Below are 19,880 nucleotides of genomic sequence, written 5' to 3' on the forward strand. Positions count from 1 at the left end.
TGCTATAGATTCACATTGCTGTGCAGGAGCGCTCCAGAACTTTCTCATCTTGCAAAACTGAAACTCTATAATCATTAAACTAGAACTCCCCATTTTCTCATCCCCCAAACTCTGCTCCATTCAGTTTTTTTTTTTTTTTAAGATTTTACTTATTTATTTGATAAAGCAGAAGCAGGTGGAGGGGCAAGTAGAGGGAGAGGGGAGGAGAGGGAATGACAGGCTCCCCACTGAGCAAGGAGCCTGGTGCGGGGCTCGATTCCAGGACCCCAGGATCATGACCTGAGTGGACGGCAGACGCTTAATGGACTGAGTCACCTAGGCACCCCCAGTTTTTAAGTGAGGCATAAATGTTTTGTGATTATAATTTGATAAGGCCAGAGGTCATTTAGGTGGATTGCAAACTGTAGGGTATGGTGCTTTTACTTGAACATGTGGACAAATGGCAGGAAATGAATGTTCATAGTACTTTTATTAGTTGAACTATAGGCTACTACTTAATGGCACATTTGAAGTACTTGAAAAGTAGGCATCACTCATACTTTTGAGTAGTGAAGTTTACAATCCAAGTTCGAACCAAAACTGGAAGCAGGCAGCAAGTCCTGATAATAAATGAGAGTAACTTTTGAAATATAAAAATAATTGAGAAGTTATGGTATTATTTTCTGTTGTGATCTTTAGAAAGGCAAATATTCATTTCAGTATATTTTTGTCGAGGTACTACTAGCATGCCAAGGAATATGTTCACAGGTCCTGAGTTATCCCCTCCCTGGACTTTTCAAAGCTGTGCCTAAGGAGGCTGGTGTGGCCACAGTACAAGACAAACTCTAGAAGGAGGAAATGCTGAGATGTAGATAGTGATATCTCAGAGCCCTCATTTGCTTAACTGAAAGCATTTTTTAAATGTTCATGGAAGTGAATATGATAGAAGAGCTTTCAGTGCCAGAGAGAGTGAGGGCCCAACTGCCTGGTGAAGTTCTCCTCCACTTACTTAAAATGTCAAGGTGATGAGATACCATCTTACTGGCTACCCCCTGGCATCATCTTCATAGCCTCCATGTTCTAATATGATGGGCAAAATAAGGCAAGATGATGGTGATGATGATGATGATGGTGGTGGTGGTGGTGGTGGTGGTGATCCTGAGAACAGTGATCACCCAAACTCATGGATGTTCTATTCTTACCTCAGGTGTTTTGCCTCACATGTCTCAGATTTTGGAAAGTCAAGGCTCAATGATACTTTTTAAGCCTCTACAGGATTAAATGTATAGATCTTACAACCCAGAGCTGTTTAACACTTGCTTCTAGTGTGTTTCAGGTACATTTTTACATTAAACAAGTTTTTATGTGTCAATCTGGGAATGTAATTATCATTTATAAACTTGTTTCCTCACTAAAAATGTATTTTGAGTCCAAAACAAATACATTAAAAATTTTAAGGAAATGACCCTTTTTAAGTAGGAAATTGTTTCAATTTGTTCTTGTAATTCTATATCAGCATTTCATAAAATATTTTAATTTGGTTTTGGAATGAAAGCTATAGCTTAATTTTAATAACGAGGAGAACGGTAAGGTAGCTAAAAAATGAACAGTATTACATATATTAATTTCTTGATACATATTGGTTGAATTAATTAAGTACAAAGTCATTTATATTTAGTTATTTGACTTTGAAATATAGGATAAGAGTTTTGTTTTATTTTTTTTAAAGATTTTATTTTTTTATCTGACAGACAGAGATCACAAGTAGGCAGAGAGGCAGGCAGAGAGAGAGAGGAGAAAGCAGGTTCCCCGAAGAGCAGAGAGCCCGATGTGGGGTTCCATCCCAGGAACCTGGGACCATGCCCTGAGCCGAAGGCAGAGGCTTTAACCCACTGAACCACCCTGGTGCCCCTAGGATAAGAGTTTTTAAACTACAATTGAATTTTATAATAGTACTTACTTTTATATTAACATGAATTTTCACATCACTGAACTCACTTGTTTTGCCTCCTTTGGCTTTATTTGTATTTGGCCACTACTTATTCTGAGTAGAGGGGAAAGTTAACCTAAAGCTATAAATATTGTTCAGGCAATCTACAAATCCAAGGACAAATAATCATGTACAGTAGGTGTTAAAACTGCTTATGTAGTGATAAGCTACAGGACAATGTGATGGAGAGGAATAACTGGTTATAGTGAGTCATTTAACCAATTCTGGGTTGCTAACATGCTATGGAGAAGGTCTTTTTTTTTTTTTTTTTTTAAATTTTAAGATTCTTCCTGTGGTGGAATATATAGAGATAAACTCGGTATTAATGATAGCATACTGGCATATGAGGGAAAACTATACGTTACATCTCTCATCTCGTTTCTTGCTGGAAATGATCAGCTGATTTGGCCTCCCCACCTGGGTTTTTTTCCTTTCTCAAAGTCCTATTTGATTCTTTCTCTCAGTTGGTGGGGATAGCTTTCCTGGTTAGAGGAAGACCGCCTTCAAGGAAAGAGAATATGGGTGGCTGCCCTCTTCTACTAGGACCTAAACTAGAGTTAACACAGCGAGCTCAATCTTTCACCCAAATGGTCATCTATACCCTGGAGACATTAAACAATGTGGAAAGGGCCCAGGGAAAACCAGAAATGGCCCCTGGTTAAAACCTGAGAGACCTTGTGGATATGTGTAAGGACACGCTAATAATTTCATCAGTATTTACCATTAATTGAATGTTTTCCATGTGCCAGGTGCTATATATATCACCTTGTTCAAACCCCTCAAAATCGTATAAGGTACAAGATACCTTATAAGATTTTCTGATTAATCTCATTTCAAGATTAGAAAAAAAAAAAAAGAGATTTAGAAAAAAAAAAAACAACTGTGTTAAAACATATCCCTCAAGCTGATGCAGACAGTAAAACAGACCTAGAATTCACTCGAAGATTGTTAGACCCCAACACAAATATGTCAATTATTCTGCTAGTGTTCACTACCATGGTGGTGGGGATTCATTACAGACATGGTTACTACAGACATCGTTACTATTCTTTGTGTGACTGTTTAATCTAGTTCTTGCCAATTAGTTAAATTTAAAGTTCTTTACATTTCTCATTTGCTCTCCTTCCTTCTTCTTTTTCACCTCTGGTCATTTTCTTCCCACTTCTGATATCATCCCCAAGTTGGTAGCAAAGGCCACGATTCCTGCCCATTTTCTCCTCTTACCACAAGACCTGGATTAATTAGGACAAAGGAACCAAAAGTACGGTAGCCAGTCAGTTTCTCTTTCTGTGTGCTTTAGCCCAGCTCTCAGGATGAATTTAGATTACGCATACTCAAGGATATCCATGAGTAATAACTATAAGCTTTGTCGTAGATAACTGTATTGGGTGTGTTTAAATGTACAACTCTGTTTTTCTATTATTATGTGATATTTCATGTTGACTTGTCAAACTGAAAAATACCCATATTGATTTTGCAGAAAGCTTCACATGTGAGATAAATGCACTCAAAGACTCCTCACAAGTAGCTCTTTGGAGCTTCAGATGTGAAATGGATCATTCCTCAATCTGTAATAGACCCTTCTGTGAAGCTCTTCAATCAAACCTGAGAATTCAAGGTGAAATTGAGGGGAGGATGGGAAACCCCTACAGGGGGATTTGAGTGGACTAGCGGAGAAAGGAACCGGGGTATTTGCTGCCTCTTTTTCCAGTTTTTTTTTTTTTTTCTTTCTTTCTTGAGCATAGGAAGCCTGTCAATCATTGTGTGACCTTACACGCTGTATAGGTATAATACCTGGGCACAAGGAGACAGCCATAGAGGTGCTCACAGAGCTGTTGTCATACATGCCTTTGATTTCGTTCTGCTTGTCATTTTTTTCCTAACAATTTTCAGGTTATTTTTAAAGTGGCTATTTTTTTTTTTTTAAAGATTTTTAATGTATTTGACAGAGAGAGATCACAAGTAGGCAGAAAGGCAGGCAGAGAGACAGGGGAGGAGGAAGCAGGTTCTCCACGGAGCAGAGAGCCCAATGCAGGGCTGGATTACAGGACCCTGGGATCATGACTTGAGCCGAAAGCAGAGGCTTTAACCCATTGAGCCACCCAGGTGCCTCAAAGTGGCTATTTTATTCAGATTTATTATATAGGATTTCTCTTTCCACCAAATCATTTCTATTGTTATATTTGATAGAGCAAAATTGTTATTTTTGTGAAAAGCATACATAATCTTTTAAAAAATTAGTGACATATAATAACTACTTTAGTTAGAAAGAATTGTCATATTTTGTTAAGTAGTGATCCTGGTAAGTGCATCTTATTTAAGAATCATGTTTATAGATCATGTAATGACTTTCAATTAGTTTGTTCCCAGTAAAGCAGTAAAAGTTACCTCTTGTAAGGAAAACAGCATCTTCTGAAATTGTTTTGGTGTCACATTTTTAAATTTATTTGGGTGCACATTTTTCGTTGGACATTTCTAGGTTAATTAAAAAAAAAACTCAAGGATTTTCAATGGGCTATTTAGTTTGGGGGAGCAGTGAATCCTTGACACCAAACTAAGTAATAAAAACTATGCTTTGGAATTTATGCTTAAATACCAAATGTTTGATAATAGTTTTTGATGCTCAAGCTGCTACGAAATGATTGCTATCCCCTCGCTGTGTTGTAATTTTTCCTAAGCCATGGAAACGGTGTTGTTTGTAAAGCTCGCATATTAGTATAATCTTAAGAGCATATTAATTGCCCAGGAGGTTTATGTATTTGTTCTGCACATGTGATTAAAGATCACGGCAGCTTATACGGCATAATTTTAGAGATGGAGAAAATGACTATTGTAATACTTGCTACTCTCAGTTTCCTCTACAGCAATGCCCTTACACCTTTCTTTTTCAGGCATTTTGTAGCATCCTAAACAGAAAGATATTGAAGGGAGCTGATTCTGCTTTGATCCTTGTGCTTGTTGTCAAAGCGCTTGGGATTGAAGAGACTGTTGGCTACAATTGACTGTGACAATTAGGAGATGATCAGAGCCCTAGAGTGGAGCACTTAAAGGGTAATTTACATGTCAGTTTGTCGAATAAAAAAAAAAGATATTCAGCTAAGATTTTTTTTTTTTTTTTTTTTTTCCCCTCAGAGCCTTGTAAACTGCAATTTGTGCTCTGGTAAGAAAAACCTGGCAGAGGAGTTAGGATAGCCATTACCATTTGAAAAGAAGCAATCATAAGGCCGCTGCTGAGCCCTTTGTCCACTAAAAATGCTGATTTGCAGGCAGTGAGTGAAAAAAGTGGAACCATCACTAAATAAAACCTTGAGCTAGGTAACAACCCCCCCCCCCCCCGCCACCCCCACCCTTGCTGGCTTTTTAAATGTTGGTTAAAGGTGTTTTTTAAAAACGTATCTTAAATCCAATACTTACTATCATTATAACATTGTTATTGGTCATGAATGTCCTTTCCTAAAAGAAATAATATAAAGGATGCATTGAGGAAGTGGTAGGTGGAAGAGAGGCCAACAGTGAATTCAGAGGCTGATGCTGGTTATCAGTTGTATCTTACTCTGGTGCTTTATACAGCATCACGATTTTCCACCAGTCAGTCCTTTACCCTCTATTTTCCCCCTACTCTACCCTATCACTGTGCTCCCGGGTTTCCCATTTGTATTTATACTTCGATTTTAAAGTGGGAACTGTATTTCTAAACTTCACATATTTTAACTATTTGGGTGCACTTGGCTAAAAATATAAAGCACTTTCCGTCATGATTTGCTCTTCATATGTGGTCATCTGTATACTTTTCTGTTAGGTATCCATATACAGAAGTTAAAAAAAAAAAAAAAGCCAGAAAGCAAAAAGAAGACAATTGCCAGTAAATATATGGAGATAGCAGTCACACATCATCTATTTGCCAAAAAGAATAAGAAAAATCAGTTATTTCAAGAATTTTTGAGTCCCCTACCTGGAAATCATCGATAATAATAAACATGTAGTTGCAAGCTTTTCATATGGAAAATTACCTAAAAAATAAGTTAGTGTATCAACACAATCATCCTGTCCAGACATACGCAAGTTTGGTGTGAGTATCTAATTCAGAGATACATGTTAACTTTCAATGGCAGATACATTTTATATTGTATTTTTTGGATACTTGGCTATGGTGACAGGCATTTCCAGAAAGGCAGCAGGTTAGAAATGTCTTTATCAACACCAGCTTTACTGATGAGAGCTAAGAGTTTGCGTGGCCTCCAAAAGCCAGATTTTGCTGCACCTGGATACTGTGTGTTGGGTTTTCAGGCACCCTTCCATTAAAGACATTCACACTTCCAGGTAAGAGGGCTCTATTTCTCATTTGTATCTTTTTTTTTTTTTTTTTAAGATTTTATTTATTTGACAGAGAGAGATCACAAGTAGGCAGAGAGGCAGCAGAAAGAGAGAGAGGAGAGAGAAGGAAGCAGGCTCCCTGCCGAGCAGAGAGTCCGATGCGGGACTCGATCCCAGGACACTGAGATCATGACCTGAACTGAAGGCAGAGGTTTAACCCACTGAGCCACCCAGGCGCCCCTATTTCTCATTTATATCTAATACCTTAACAACAACAACATTTTTTTCAAGGGATGCCTTATGAAAGGACTTGCTGGGACGCCTGGGTGGCTCAGTTGGTTAAGCAGCTGCCTTCAGCTCAGGTCATGATCCCAGCATCCTGGGATTGAGTCCCACATCGGGCTCCTTGCTCGGCGGGGAGCCTGCTTCTCCCTCTGCCTCTGCCTGCCACTCTGTCTGCCTGTGCTTGCTCTCCCCCCCCCTCTGATAAATAAAATAAAATCTTTAAAAAAAAAAAAAAAGAAAGGACTTGCTTTCTACTTGTGGGGATTTCTGAAAATCACAATAGTCAGTGGGGCGCTGGTTGAGAGAAGTCAGTAATTCACAGATACTGACACCTCCTCTGACTGCTTTACAAGAAGGCCCTGAACTTCTTTATAAAGTTTTTTAACTCTAGTTTTCCTTCCTTGCACGCCCCTCTTGCAAAGAAGAATACAAGAGCCAGGGAAAAAATAACAATGACTAGGTTAGTAAGTGCTAAGAGGATAATGAGACAGGGAGTCAGAGAAGGTCTGGGCTTCCTTAGCATGTGTCTGCAGAATGCAGGCAATGGTAAATCTGTATCAAAAATCAGGCACAGCAGGAGGTGTTCGTCTCCCAGGTAATGGGTAAATGATGAGCAGATGAGCCATCCTTGTATCGATTTAAGCATTTTGTTCCAGCCAGTCACAATTAACTTTGATTTGTTTTTACTTTCCTCTTATAGGTTTGCATTTAAAACACTCTTGGAGAACTAATTGTATAAAATTCTGGTAACTGCACATTCACTTTTTAGAGAGGTAATGAGCGAGTGAATGAAAAGGCAGGGATTATTTGCCATTCTAAGAGCCGGGATTGTCAGAACATTTCTACTTGACTGAAATTGTTTTGGAAGGTGAGCTGGAACAAGAATCCTGCAAATAAAATGAGGTGACTCTGCATGTGGTTTTGGGATGTTTCTCTTCATCAAAGAATTCTGTAGAACCGCTCTGGGACTTAAGTTGATTTAGATTTTATTTATGAAAGAATATTTAGGTGAATCCTATGAAAACATCTTAAAGTACACATATTTGACTCTTAACAAGTAAGTGGCAGTTTTTTGAAGGCTCATTTGGTATTATTTGAAAAGAGTTTCCCTATTACTATCACAGTGTTTTTTCACTCTACAAATTGCCATGTTGTGACAAAATAAATTATTGAAATGCTTTGAAAAGTTTTTAGAAATGTGCCCAAGGAAACAATATGTAAATTGTTAAAGTTAATTCACATGTCAGTTTATTGAAATGTTGCTGCTACTGAGAACTCCAAGAACCTTTAGCACAACATTCCAGAACATTTGCAGTTTTATTTTAATGAGTAGCTCTTTCTTTGTATGTGCTTGGAGGTGGCAATAGAGTTGCCAGATATAGCAAATAAAAGTAAAGAATTCTTAATTAAATTTGAATTTCTGATCAATAGTGAATATTTGTTCATATAAACATGTCCCGTGCCATGTTCACTTTTTATCAGGGAACCCTAGGTGGCACTCTGATTGGGTAGAAATTGCAACCGCGCATTGAATGGACAATCTAATTATTTATAAATTGTCACTTATAAATCATCTTACCTTTCACTGTCAGATTAGATAGGGCAATGAGCTTACCCCCTTCAAATAGAAGCCAAATGCTTTTTAACTCATTAATGCTGAGTTTAATTTCCCCCATCACGTTCCCTGCATAAGCTGTGACTCGTCATTTCAAGTATATAGTAATTTCTGCCTGACTAATATAATGGAGATTTCAGAGGTGGTGGCAGAGGAGTCTGGCTTACCCATACTGATCAGGCTCTGACTGGAGTGTTTCCTGGTTATGGGGATAGAGAACTGAATGAGGCATTGAGAATATATTATCTTTGTGAAGCCACATCTTTCTTTGGTGGCAATATTATGACTACATAGGTAACCAAGTTGGAAACCCCTGCAATTCAGATCCCAGTTGGAGCTTCTGGGAAAGTAAAGATTCTGTGTCCCTACACTTTTATTTTATTGCACTGAACTTTGTTCATCATAATCTACTTGCTATGAAAGAACCTAAGCTAGAACTTAGAGAAAAGTATGTATCTGATGTATCTTTGAAACCAGTGTTCGAGTCTCTCAATAGTTTGAGCTGCTATCACAAAGTATCATAGACTGTGTGGATAAACAACAGAAATTTATTTTTGATGGTTCTGGAAGCTGGACGTCTGAGATCAGAGTCCTGACATGGCCAGGGTATAGCAAGAGCCCTCTTTCACATTGCAAATGGCCATCTTCTTTTGTCCTCATGTGGGGGAGAGCAGGGGACTCTGATCTCTTCAGTCCCTGACAAGGGCACTAATCCTGTTAGGGAGCACTCTACCCTCATGACCTAATTGTCATCTCCTAAAGGCCGTACCTCCTAATACGTATCATCACATTAAACATTAAGGTTTCAACATATGAATTTGGCAAGGGAACACAAACATTCAGTCTGTAACAATTTTTCCCTGTCTTGGCGCTTTTTATGGTCTGTCAGAAAGACTATTTGTGCAGAAAAGTTTTAGGGTCCTGTTTCTCATCCTCTAGGCCCCCTTCCAGTTTCAGCAGTAGCTTCAGGAATGGTTCTTCACAAGCCCAGGCCTCCAGAGTATTGTTTGAGTCTTCCTAATTTCTGTCTCAGAGCCTTTTCCAGAACTGGAGAAGCCTGCTCAATGCTTCCTCAAGGTTGGCATGGAAATGTGGGAGATAGTTAACACCATCAAGGGCAGCCCTCAACGGATGGGAGGCAGGAGCTTGTGGACAAACATTTCAACCACTTACCGTTTAGATAGGTAGATCTGAGAAGCACTCAGCACGGTTATGTAGGTATCTATCTTATGCAGGGATCTTATGTAGATTGTTTGGATTTTCCACCAAGCCTTCTTCATTCTGTACATTTTCTTCAGCCTGTTTCTAGGGGTAACCAACATGCATCCAGTTCCTCATCACAGGCTCTGTTTTAGGGTAACTCCAACACCCCGATGCTATCTTCTTCCCAGCACCATGGCCCTCTCCTAGCTCTGAGTCTGGATGCTTTGCTTCCTTTGGTTCCACCGAAGTTTACTTTTCTTATTATCAGAGGAAGACCATTCTGCTGATGTCCCTGCTATTAAAACAGAGTCCTATTGCTTTAAAAGCACATCATGCACATCCCCATCACCTAACCTCCATTACTTTTTATTTGGACACATACTCCATGTGAGGGTACATGCTAAAGGATACATGAATAATGTTTTATTTAGTCCTCAACGTATCACCAAGAAAGAATCAACATTTCTATTTCATAGACGAAGAAATTGAGACTCAGAAGGACTAAGGGATTTCCTTCAAGACCATGAAGCTAGTGAGTGGTAGGATAAGCATTGACTTCTGACCTGACTCCAAAGCCCATTTTTTAAGCTACTATTCTATAGAAACTACCATATAAAGCTCTTAGAAATTAACATTTCTTTGACAAATTCTAGTATGAACAGCTAAAGAGATGATTGGGTAGGGAGTAGGGACCAGAACTGGTTTATATCAAAGAAGGCAATTTTTTTTTTTTTTAAGCTCTTGTTTTAGAGCACCTGGGGGGCACAGACAGTTAAGTCTCTGACTCTTGTTTTTGGCTTAGGTCATGATTTCAGGGTGGTGAGATCAAGTGCCACCTTGGGCTATGCATTAAGAAAAAATAGGAAGATTTTGGTTACTAGGTTTGGTCACAATGTTTGTGCTGTTGGTGACAGTCCTGCAGTCTGCTTTATGGTTGTTTAAGTGGTCAATCCCCCTCTCTTTTGGCTTTATATGAAGGCAAGAAGGAAAGACCAAGATCATAGTTTTTTTTTTTTTAATTTTTTAAAAAAGACTGTATTTATTTGAGAGAAAGAGGGAGAGAGAAAGAGGAGAGGGACAAGTATATTCTACACGGAGTGGGGACCCTAATATGGGGCTCGATCCCATAACCCTGAGATCATGACCTGAGCTAAAATCAAGAGTCAGAAGCCACCCAGCTGTCTGTCAAGATAATAAGTTTTGTTCATGAAATATAGTAGTGATAAATTTTCATACACACACACACACACACACACACACACAAAGGCAAAAAATGCTTCCTCTATCAACTTACAGTTGAGCAAAAATTTGAAGTTTTGGTTTTTATTATGAGACCTGGAGCTCTATGAATCTATGTCTGTTCTGGCTCGTGGTATCTTACACATGGTAGGCCTTGATAAATATACACTGAATGAATTAACTGGAGTCTTGTGGAATATAATTTAAATTGACTTCAGTAAGTTCAAACTTTTAGTGATCTGCTTTACTAAACAATTGACTTTAGCATCTTTTAAGATGTGTTATTTGAAAAAGGTTAAAATTTTAACAGTCATATAATTTAAGACATTGTCTGGAACAATGTAATAACATGGTCCTCAATGAAATATGGTGACTTCAGTTAATTTAAATCTACTGGAGGCAAAGAGAAGTGGAAAGATTTCATCTGTAGGCACATGATTAGAGCGGTATGGGCATGCAAGAGTTCAATGGTCAAATAGAGTAAACATGTGCCTTTGTGGAGACAGGGAGAGGCTACTCAGAACAGCCACAACTGTTCTCCATTTAGAAAAGGGTGGAAGAGTTACTAGTCCTCCTTTACAACTTAGGTTGGGAGGAATGTTTCCTTGGCAGCTTTCCTCTGCCTGACTCTCCCAATCTTCTCAAAGTTTAACATATTTCATAAATATTAAAATTTTGACCTTCTTACAAACTGACTGCATTTTGGGATCAGTTCTATAAACCTATCATCTTTATCCTATTATATCCCTTGATGTAGAGGTAGGGGTTTACCCATGCAAATCTTCCTGAATTTCTATTGGTAGAATTTCAAATTCTCTTCAAATTGCCATGTAGTGAGGAATCCAACTGTATGGCAGTTTCTAAAAACTTCATGAGGCTGTTAGCTTAGAACAAGAGAAGGGATATTCGTATGCAATTTCTGTTTGTGCTTGTTAGTAACTGTTAGTTTCTTGTGGCAACTATAGTAACTGGTAGACCCTCAAGACTGAAAGTGGAGATTACCACCATCTCAGAGCCATCTCTACTGGCAGCATTAGCTATACCAATGAAAAATAACATACTTAATCTTCCTATAGTTACTAATGGAAGCTATCTAACAAGCAAAAGTAGATTTTGTATATTAGATTGCAGACTATAAAAGAGAAGTCTAGTGTTCTGCCATTCAACATGCGGGGAATACTTTCAGATTCCATAGAAACTAAAGGAACCTCAACATGTGTACAAATGTTTAAAATTCTATTCAATTATATAATTGAGTACTCAAATATATAATTATATGTAATAATTATATAATACATATAAATTTTTTTTTAAGTAAGCCCTAGGCCCAAGGTGGGGATTGAAGTCATGACTCCAAGATCAAGAATTGCATGCTCTACTGACTGAGCTAGCCAGGTGATCCCAAAGGATAGTTTTGAAGCTTTTGTACAGCAGAACCAAACTTCTCCTTGCCTACAGGTTAAATTATTTTGATTGGCTGAATTGTAGTGGATTATTTAAAATGTAAGTAACAGAAAATAATATGTTTAGTTATGTACCAATTACTATATCTAAACGCTAATTAAGATTAGGATATTCGAGGGGCACCTAGGTGGCTCAGTTGTCTAATTGTCTGCCTTTGGCTCAGGTCATGATCCCAGGGTCCTGGGATCAAGCCCTGTGTTGGCTCCCTGCTCAGTGGGGAGTCTATTTCTCCCTCTTCCTCTGACCCTTCCTGCTTGTGTGCTCTCTCTATTTTTCTCTCTCAAATAAGTAAATAAAATCTTTAAAAAAAAAAAGGATTAGGATATAGGGGCCTCTGGGTGGCTCAGTGGGTTAAAGCCTCTGCCTTCGGTTCAGGTCATGATCTCAGGGTCCTGGGATAGAGCCCTGCATCAGGCTTTCTGCTTGGCGGGAAGCCTGCTTCCTCCTCTCTCTCTCTGTCTGCCTCTCTGCCTACTTGTGATCTCTGTCAAATAAATGGATAAAACCTTAAAAAAAAATAAAGATTAGGATATATGAATCAGTGTGGCTGAATGTGAATAAACAAATATTACATAATAGACCCAGGTAGGAAAATTAGACTCATATACACCTTTATGTAACTAATGTTCACAGTGGGAAGCACATTCCATCCAGAATATTTCTTAGACCAAACTTAGGAAAGTCCAGAGCATCTTGTCTCAAAGTGCCTAAAGCCATATCTGACATTCAGTATCTCTATATTTAAATTGTTCTTAGGTTAATAGCACCCAACCGATGTAAAGGCATTAGATAAATATCATAGATGGTAAAGCTGTATATAAGAACTAAGAACTATTCAGTATCATCATTGGGTAGACATTTGTGAATTTTACTGATGGAAGCTTTCCCTTCTCTGTACTTATGCCAAGCATTATTTGCTTCAGAACTTTTTGATTCTTGGAATTTAAACGTCTGATGAACCCATACCCTTTCACAGCAAAAAGAAACATGTTTTCTTCTACACATCTACTACCTATAATGGGTGGCAGAGTTGGGACCACTGCCAGAAGTTAGGGATAGAAGAGATGAACCATGGACCTCCACCAGTTACTATGTAGATACCAGTGAGCATTTTGGGAAGTAGCTTAATCGGCTTGTGGGATCGCCATGCTTTATCACCTTTAAACTTAGGACTCGGGAAAACTGCTTCAACTTTGTTAAGTAAAGATAGCTTTACTTGGGAATATTGGCTGTTCTATTTAGAAGATGCCAAGAAGATAATAGTGGACTGTAATGAACTTCTAGCTCTAAAAAGCTCGGACCTTTTACTACCTTGCAAGTCAGTGTTGACTTTAATATAGGAAAGCTCTCTAGTTCTTCCTTAAATGAGTCATCTGTGGCATGGTTAGGATTACAAAGTGAGTGTTTTGTCCCTGGATCTCTTCGGTCTCAAGCCAGATCAACATCCTTGGTCCCTATATTTAAGGTATTCTTTGGTTAACAGCATCCTTACATAACTTCTGCTTGTTACCAGGGCCCTGATATATTATCACATAATTAACTTACTGACTAATAGCTTAGTTAGCTTAAAGAGGTGCTGGCTTTATAGCTAGGCAACAATTTAGGAACTGGAACTGGCAGAATCTAGTTTATTAATTTTTTTTTTTTTTAGATTTTATTTATTTGTCAGAGAGAGAGAGGGAGAGTGAGCGAGCACAGGCAGACAGAATGGCAGGCAGAGGCAGAGGGAGAAGCAGGCTCCCTGCCGAGCAAGGAACCCGATGTGGGACTCCATCCCAGGATGCTGGGATCATGACCTGAGCCGAAGGCAGCTGCTTAACCAACTGAGCCACCCAGGCGTCCCTAGTTTATTAATTTTTATATCATTATACAATGATTTTCTAAGTGTGATATTCTCTGAACTCTGTATTAATAATATGATAATATAATACTAGCGAATAGGTGACCAATAACTTAGTCCACTGTCATCAAACACTGCAAGATTTGCAAACAAAATGGTCTGGTAGAATAAAGCAGACCTCAGGAAATACAATTTCCCAGCAATCTAGTTAGGTGAAGTTGCATAGTTCTATTACTTCTCAGATCTCCTTTCCCTAATATTTTAAGTAAATGGAAACAAATGATCTCTTATTTTTTCCCCCAGTTCTATGTCCTATGCATTTGCTGAATGATTATTAAGAACATCATGACATCATATATACAGGATATATTTTCATATTTCTTGACTGTTTCAAAGTTTGATTAAGTTTAATTGAGGCTGAGTACTAACATTTTCTGCAGAACTCTAAGAGTACCTTAAGCTTATGACTAAAACTTTTGTTTTTATGAAGGATAGAAAAAAAAATAAGGATTTATAAATGTTTCGGCTTTCTTCACATGTGTGAAAAATCCAGCAGTAAAAATGAGTACTTACTTCATTTTGAGAAGGGTACACAGGGTTTTGTTAGTTTCAAGATGATAACAGGGTGTAGAATCACAGGATGTAGGTCGACAGATTTGTGTTTGGTACACTGCCAGAAAACTACAGGGTTGAAAGAACATGTCGATTTATGTATATTCTCAAGATTTTGTTATCTAGTCTTCGCTGGCTTGACCATTTGCTGTGATTCATATTCTATTTCTAATTCTTAACTTCAGACTAATACTTAGAATAAAAATATGATTGACTCAAGGTTAGCTGAATACAGATGGCAAGAAGGGTAAAACATCAGGAAAAGTTAATTTGTCTGACCAAAACTCAGAAAAAAATTAAATTTAATGTCATGTATTGGAACATACTTGGAAAACATACTCATTCATCAGGTCTGAAAATGTGTTCAGATTTTGTTATTTTAAATTATTCAGCTATTAACTTTTGTGTTTCTGACCCATAGCTTCTTCCTTGTTTTATAGTCACTGTATTTTTGAAGTGGGTCACTTTTATCAATATTTCACACCTAGGATGGCAAGTTTAATAATACTGATGGTGTCAATAAGCTAAGATTTGATTATTCTGATAACTTCAATTGAGCAGAGTTTATCATGTTATTAATGTTTTTTGGCACTTTAATGCTGTAGATTATCTTCTTATAAGCCCATATCCTATACATATTGTGCCTTTCCATGTTATTATAATTGATACTACTTATCATTATAATGTGTCAATAATAAGGCAATAAATAGTATTAATACCATGCTCAGCATTTGTAATTTCCAGAGATTCAAATACCTAAGGGACCTATGCTGGGGCCAAAAGAAGGAATGAAGGAGCCACTCTAGACTCTAGATAGAAAACATTCAAAAATTGATTTGGTATCAAATTTAAGGAAAAAATATGCCAATTAAAAATGCAGTTTTTAGGATGCGGTTCAGCATTTGTTACTTAATAGCATTTGTCATTTTCCAATTTTTCATATGTAGCAAATTAATTGCAAATCATTTTGCTCTTCCAAATGCCTTTGTGTTTTGTGTTTCTTTTTTCATATTCTTTTGGATAACATTTGAAAAGAAAATAAGACTACAACAGTCATTGATTACAGTCAGGATGGAAGACAGTTGTAAGACCGAGGAACAGGTGGGGCATGGATCATGGGAATATTCACGTTTTGTGCCACCATTTTGTAGCTGCTCAAAAAAAAAAATTTTTTTTCAGCAAATGGTGGATATTGTGTCTTTACAAAAAATGGTTCTGTACTGGATCCATCTGCGAAGTATAAACATGTCATCAGCACTCATTTTCCATCTCCAAAAAACATTCCCCGTGTCCATATTTGATTTTCAAGTGCATCTGTGCACTGGTGGAAACCCTCCCAACATGCTGCCACACAATTGCAAAACCCACACATTTCTGTCTTTGAATCAAGCTTTCACAAGAGCCTGGCCTCCTCTGGGTATAAGCTTGTTTCGAGTTGCAAAGGTCTGCTGGGTGACCCCGATAAAAGGAGCTTCAATGTCCGTGGTAAGGTGAAATTATTCCTTTTAAGGGGAGGATTTCATTCATGCAATTTCTTCTACTTTGTCCCAAAACTTTTTTATTTTATTTTATTTTTTTGCATCTTAGAATTTCTCTTTTCCTGCCCACACTACACTCCCCTAATTATTAACATTATGCTGTTGAGTTTCTCAATGACTAAACTCATATTGAAGAAAGAAAGTTAGTTTGGTTATTCTGAAAGTTTAAGCAGAAAAAGGGAGTTCATCTCAGAAAGTTGAAAGGCAAGCATCCTGAATTCTCTCTGAGTCCCTACCATTATTGATAATCACATAACCTAAAAGAATTTCAAACATCACTGGAAAAATTTAATCTCACCATAAACACACATTCAGAAGGGAAGTCCTTGGTAAAAAAAGGAAATTTCCTTTTACCTCATTATTTTCCCTATGCAGAGCTGGAGTTACCTTCGCTATAGAGCAATAGAATAAGCCTTGCCTGTCATTTTTAATCAGGTTGTTTTAGGTAATTTTTGTTATGCCCCTCATTACTGAATTGTTTATCAATAGGTGCAGCAAGTGTCACTAGCTTTTCTCATCAAACCAGGTCTGACAAAGCAGCACAGTGCATGGGAAAGAGGCAGCTAGGTGAAACTAATGCCATAGATGTTTGATTCATTAGGAGCTTATTGTTAACGGGGATGTCTGATTGTAAAGGCTCAGTCAAGCAAAAGAGTGCAGAGTAATCAGTCGGATTTATAGTTTGCAGGGCTCAGAAAAAAATCAACATAAACCTTTGGATATAGCAGAAACAGAAAAATCCCCTTTGGGCAGCCCTAACCTGGAACCAGCCAAATAAGGTCATGCTACATGAAGGTTTCCTGTTAGGTGATGGGAGATAGAGGCGGATTAGAGCCATATGGCATGGCCTATCATACCTTCTGACTTAAGATAACAAAGCCAAGCTTTGTGCTTAGCTGTTTTTGACTGACATCATCAATTTTATTTTATGTTGGTCACCTCCGGTAACAGGAAAAAATGGCCTAGGGTTGATAACACATGCTTTTTTTTTTTTCTTTTTCTTCTTTTTTTTTCTTTTAGTATTAAGATGCCTAGAAGCTAGTTTTGTGCTGTTAAAAATTTCAAAGAATTAGTAGCTTACTCTTCTATCACCCATCCTCCAGCAACTGTCAGCCCCCCTCCCCCTTGTTTTCAGTTTGTACCTTGCAAATGAGAGGCAGCCTTATTCAGAACCAGATGTAAGGCTCCTAGAGAATGAGCATAAGCTGGTGTACTTTAAGCCTAATGGGAAGTTTTATATGCAAGGGCCTTGAACTGATTAGTATAATTCCCTCTTTAATACAGCTGTCCCTCCAGATTAAGGTAAACCAAATGTTGCAATCAGAGATTAGTGTACCTTGCCAGTTATTAACATCCCCGGTGCTCAGCAAGCACGTCAGACGCTAATGCTGTGTATTTATTTGCCATTTCCCCACTGTAACTTGAACTTCTGCACCTGTCAAAGCATTCCAGTGAAGAGAGGGGCATTATTGGAAAGCAAGAGTTTTATACCTGTACACCTGTTTTGTTTTGTCACAGCTTAGATTTTCTTTTGGCCTGCCAAGACTGCCAGGTGCTTTAATCTGCTACTCTCCTGGTTTTGTAAAGAAAGACTTTGTGTGCTAAATTGCATTTGTTACTTTCATATGCTTTCTTTTATGCAACTGGAGAGCTGCTCACCTAAACTGATGGTGTGCGGGCACGCTCGAGTGCGGACGCGCGCATGCGCGTGTGTTTTCTCTTGCTGGAGGTAAAGGGTGAGGTCTCTTTCTCAGAAAACACACCTATGTCCTCTGTGCTCCTCAGCTTCTGCAGTGTCTTAAATCACAAGGTGGGTCTCACAGCTGTAGTATATTTGGCAGGATATCCTGCCTTCTTGCAGCCCAGATGTCAAGAAAGACAAAGTCCTGGCTATCTCAGAAAGATCTGGCTCTGTTTCTTTCCCTCCCCAGCCCCCATCCAGGGCCTGCTTGGACTTGCGGGCTGAACATACGTAATAAGCACGCTGGAGAAGTTTGGGGCCGTCCCTCCGGTTGTGTTTTCAGTAACTGGTCCAGTTTGGGTGTTCGCCGATCCTTTTCATCAGCGTGGCAGATGGGCCAGCAAGTAACGGGAAAATAATGGCAAGTTTGATGAAGAGGCCTTACATTTATGGCATGGAGTGTCTTTGTGATTTTTATCAGCACTGTTTATTACTCAGAGACTGAGAATGAAGAGGTGCTTTTTCTGAAAAATGCAGAGCTTGCTACGGAACCACTAGGGTCATCTCAGGGTCTGTTTTTTTTCTGTTGTTTTTTTTTGTTGTTGTTGTTGTTTGCCCCCCACCCCCACCCCCATATGTGGGATTAAAGCATGTAGGTCTGCTCTGACGGAGTGATCACCTGATGTCAACAGCACTGGGGTACTACCAGCTCCCACTAAATTCTGCCACAGTGTTCCAGCCAGCCTGTGACACCGGAAGCAGTCCCGGGTCGGGGTTAGCCTCCGCGCTGGGGCGCACTTCCTTCCCTGCCGTCCTCCTCCCCGGCTCTGTCTTGGTGTTTGCACGTTGATTGCCTGGTGCAGAGTTTCTACATATTATAGCTTAGTTGCAGATTTTTAAAAAAGACAAAAATATGTTCCTATCTTAGGAATTATGTCTTGCAGCCTACTAAATATGCTAATGCAACACTAAGCAGGGATAAAGTTCTTGCCATACCCCCCAACAGTTGCGTGGAACCCGCTGCCAAGTGATTGTTAATTGTGAAGCACAAGCAGGCTTTGCAATCCATCTTAATTGTCATACTTACTTCAGGTTTCGTGATAAGGCTCGATGTTCTGTTTAAAGTGACAATGTTGACAAGGGGAAAGGGTGTGGGCCTGAGCCTGTGGTTCTGAAGGGGTTGCGTGCTCTGACCTGCCGAAGGTTGATACGGACGGTCTGCGAAGGGATTTTAGTTGTCATGGGGTCCCCAGGCGGTTGAATGGAGAGACTGTCTGTCCTGCTTTTTCCTGTTAGGATCCTGACACGTGGAGCATTGATGAACTCAGCACAACGTTGAATGGGAGCTTTTTGGCAGCTGAGACACTGGGGCTAAGCTGCAGGTCAGAGATAACACCAGTGCGGATCTCCTCCTGCACAGTTACTAGCGTGCTTTCTTCCCTCCTGAGTGCAGGAAATGGCTCATGTTAAATACGTTCACTTTTCAGTTTTCCTTTCTTCTAAAATGGAGCTTGACAGATTGGACTTTTCAGCTCCCCCTTTTTTCACCACCTCTGCTTTCTACCTCAGAAATACTCTTCAGGAAGCAGGAGTTAATCTTGGTGAGGAAACGATAAGGTGATGCTTGATTTTTCAGGGGAAAGCAGAAGGATATGGCCGCCTCGTTGCTGCACATAAACTTGTAACTCCCCACCTTGGAGGCTTTTCCCTTCCCATCTCTTCAGTACAGACCAGAAGGGGCGCGGAGTGGAGAGCTCCCTACCTAAGACAGGTGGAGGGACTGCTTCCTGGCATCACGGAGTGTTAGATGCTAAGAAGGACACATCTGGGAGGCAATGCTGATGTTTAAAGAGGGGCCTCTCCAGCATCTGTGTGGCCCTGCTCCCCACGGGCACATTGCTGCTACCACCAAAACAGTTCCGCATTGTTTGACATGTAGCCGAGTTGTTGCAGGTTCCCAAGTCATGGAGAACAAAGAGAAACCGGCGCAAGGGTTACTCTGGTCATCTTTTGCCAGCCGTATTGAAAGAAGTGAGGCAGAAAAAAAAAATTCTGGCTTGTTTTAGTACCTGCCCTTAAATGTGGGCTGTCCAAGCTCCAATTAAAGAAAAGTTATTTGA

General features: G+C 39.2%; 1 long non-coding RNA gene across 1 annotated transcript in view; it reads left to right on the plus strand.

Annotated features, from left to right (window-relative positions):
- Positions 1-309: 309 nt before the first annotated feature.
- Positions 310-19,880, plus strand: part of LOC101690102 — a 32,235-nt gene continuing 12,664 nt past the window's right edge. Inside the window, exons 1-4 of the long non-coding RNA XR_006602423.1 lie at positions 310-1,315; positions 3,450-3,587; positions 4,861-5,020; positions 7,269-7,436. This is a non-coding gene — a long non-coding RNA (uncharacterized LOC101690102). The remainder of the gene's footprint in view (positions 1,316-3,449; positions 3,588-4,860; positions 5,021-7,268; positions 7,437-19,880) is intronic.

This window comes from Mustela putorius, unplaced genomic scaffold, assembly GCF_011764305.1.
Source record: "Mustela putorius furo isolate JIRA1106 unplaced genomic scaffold, ASM1176430v1.1 tig00003867_pilon_pilon_pilon, whole genome shotgun sequence".
In the NCBI taxonomy this organism is placed as follows: domain Eukaryota; kingdom Metazoa; phylum Chordata; class Mammalia; order Carnivora; family Mustelidae; genus Mustela; species Mustela putorius.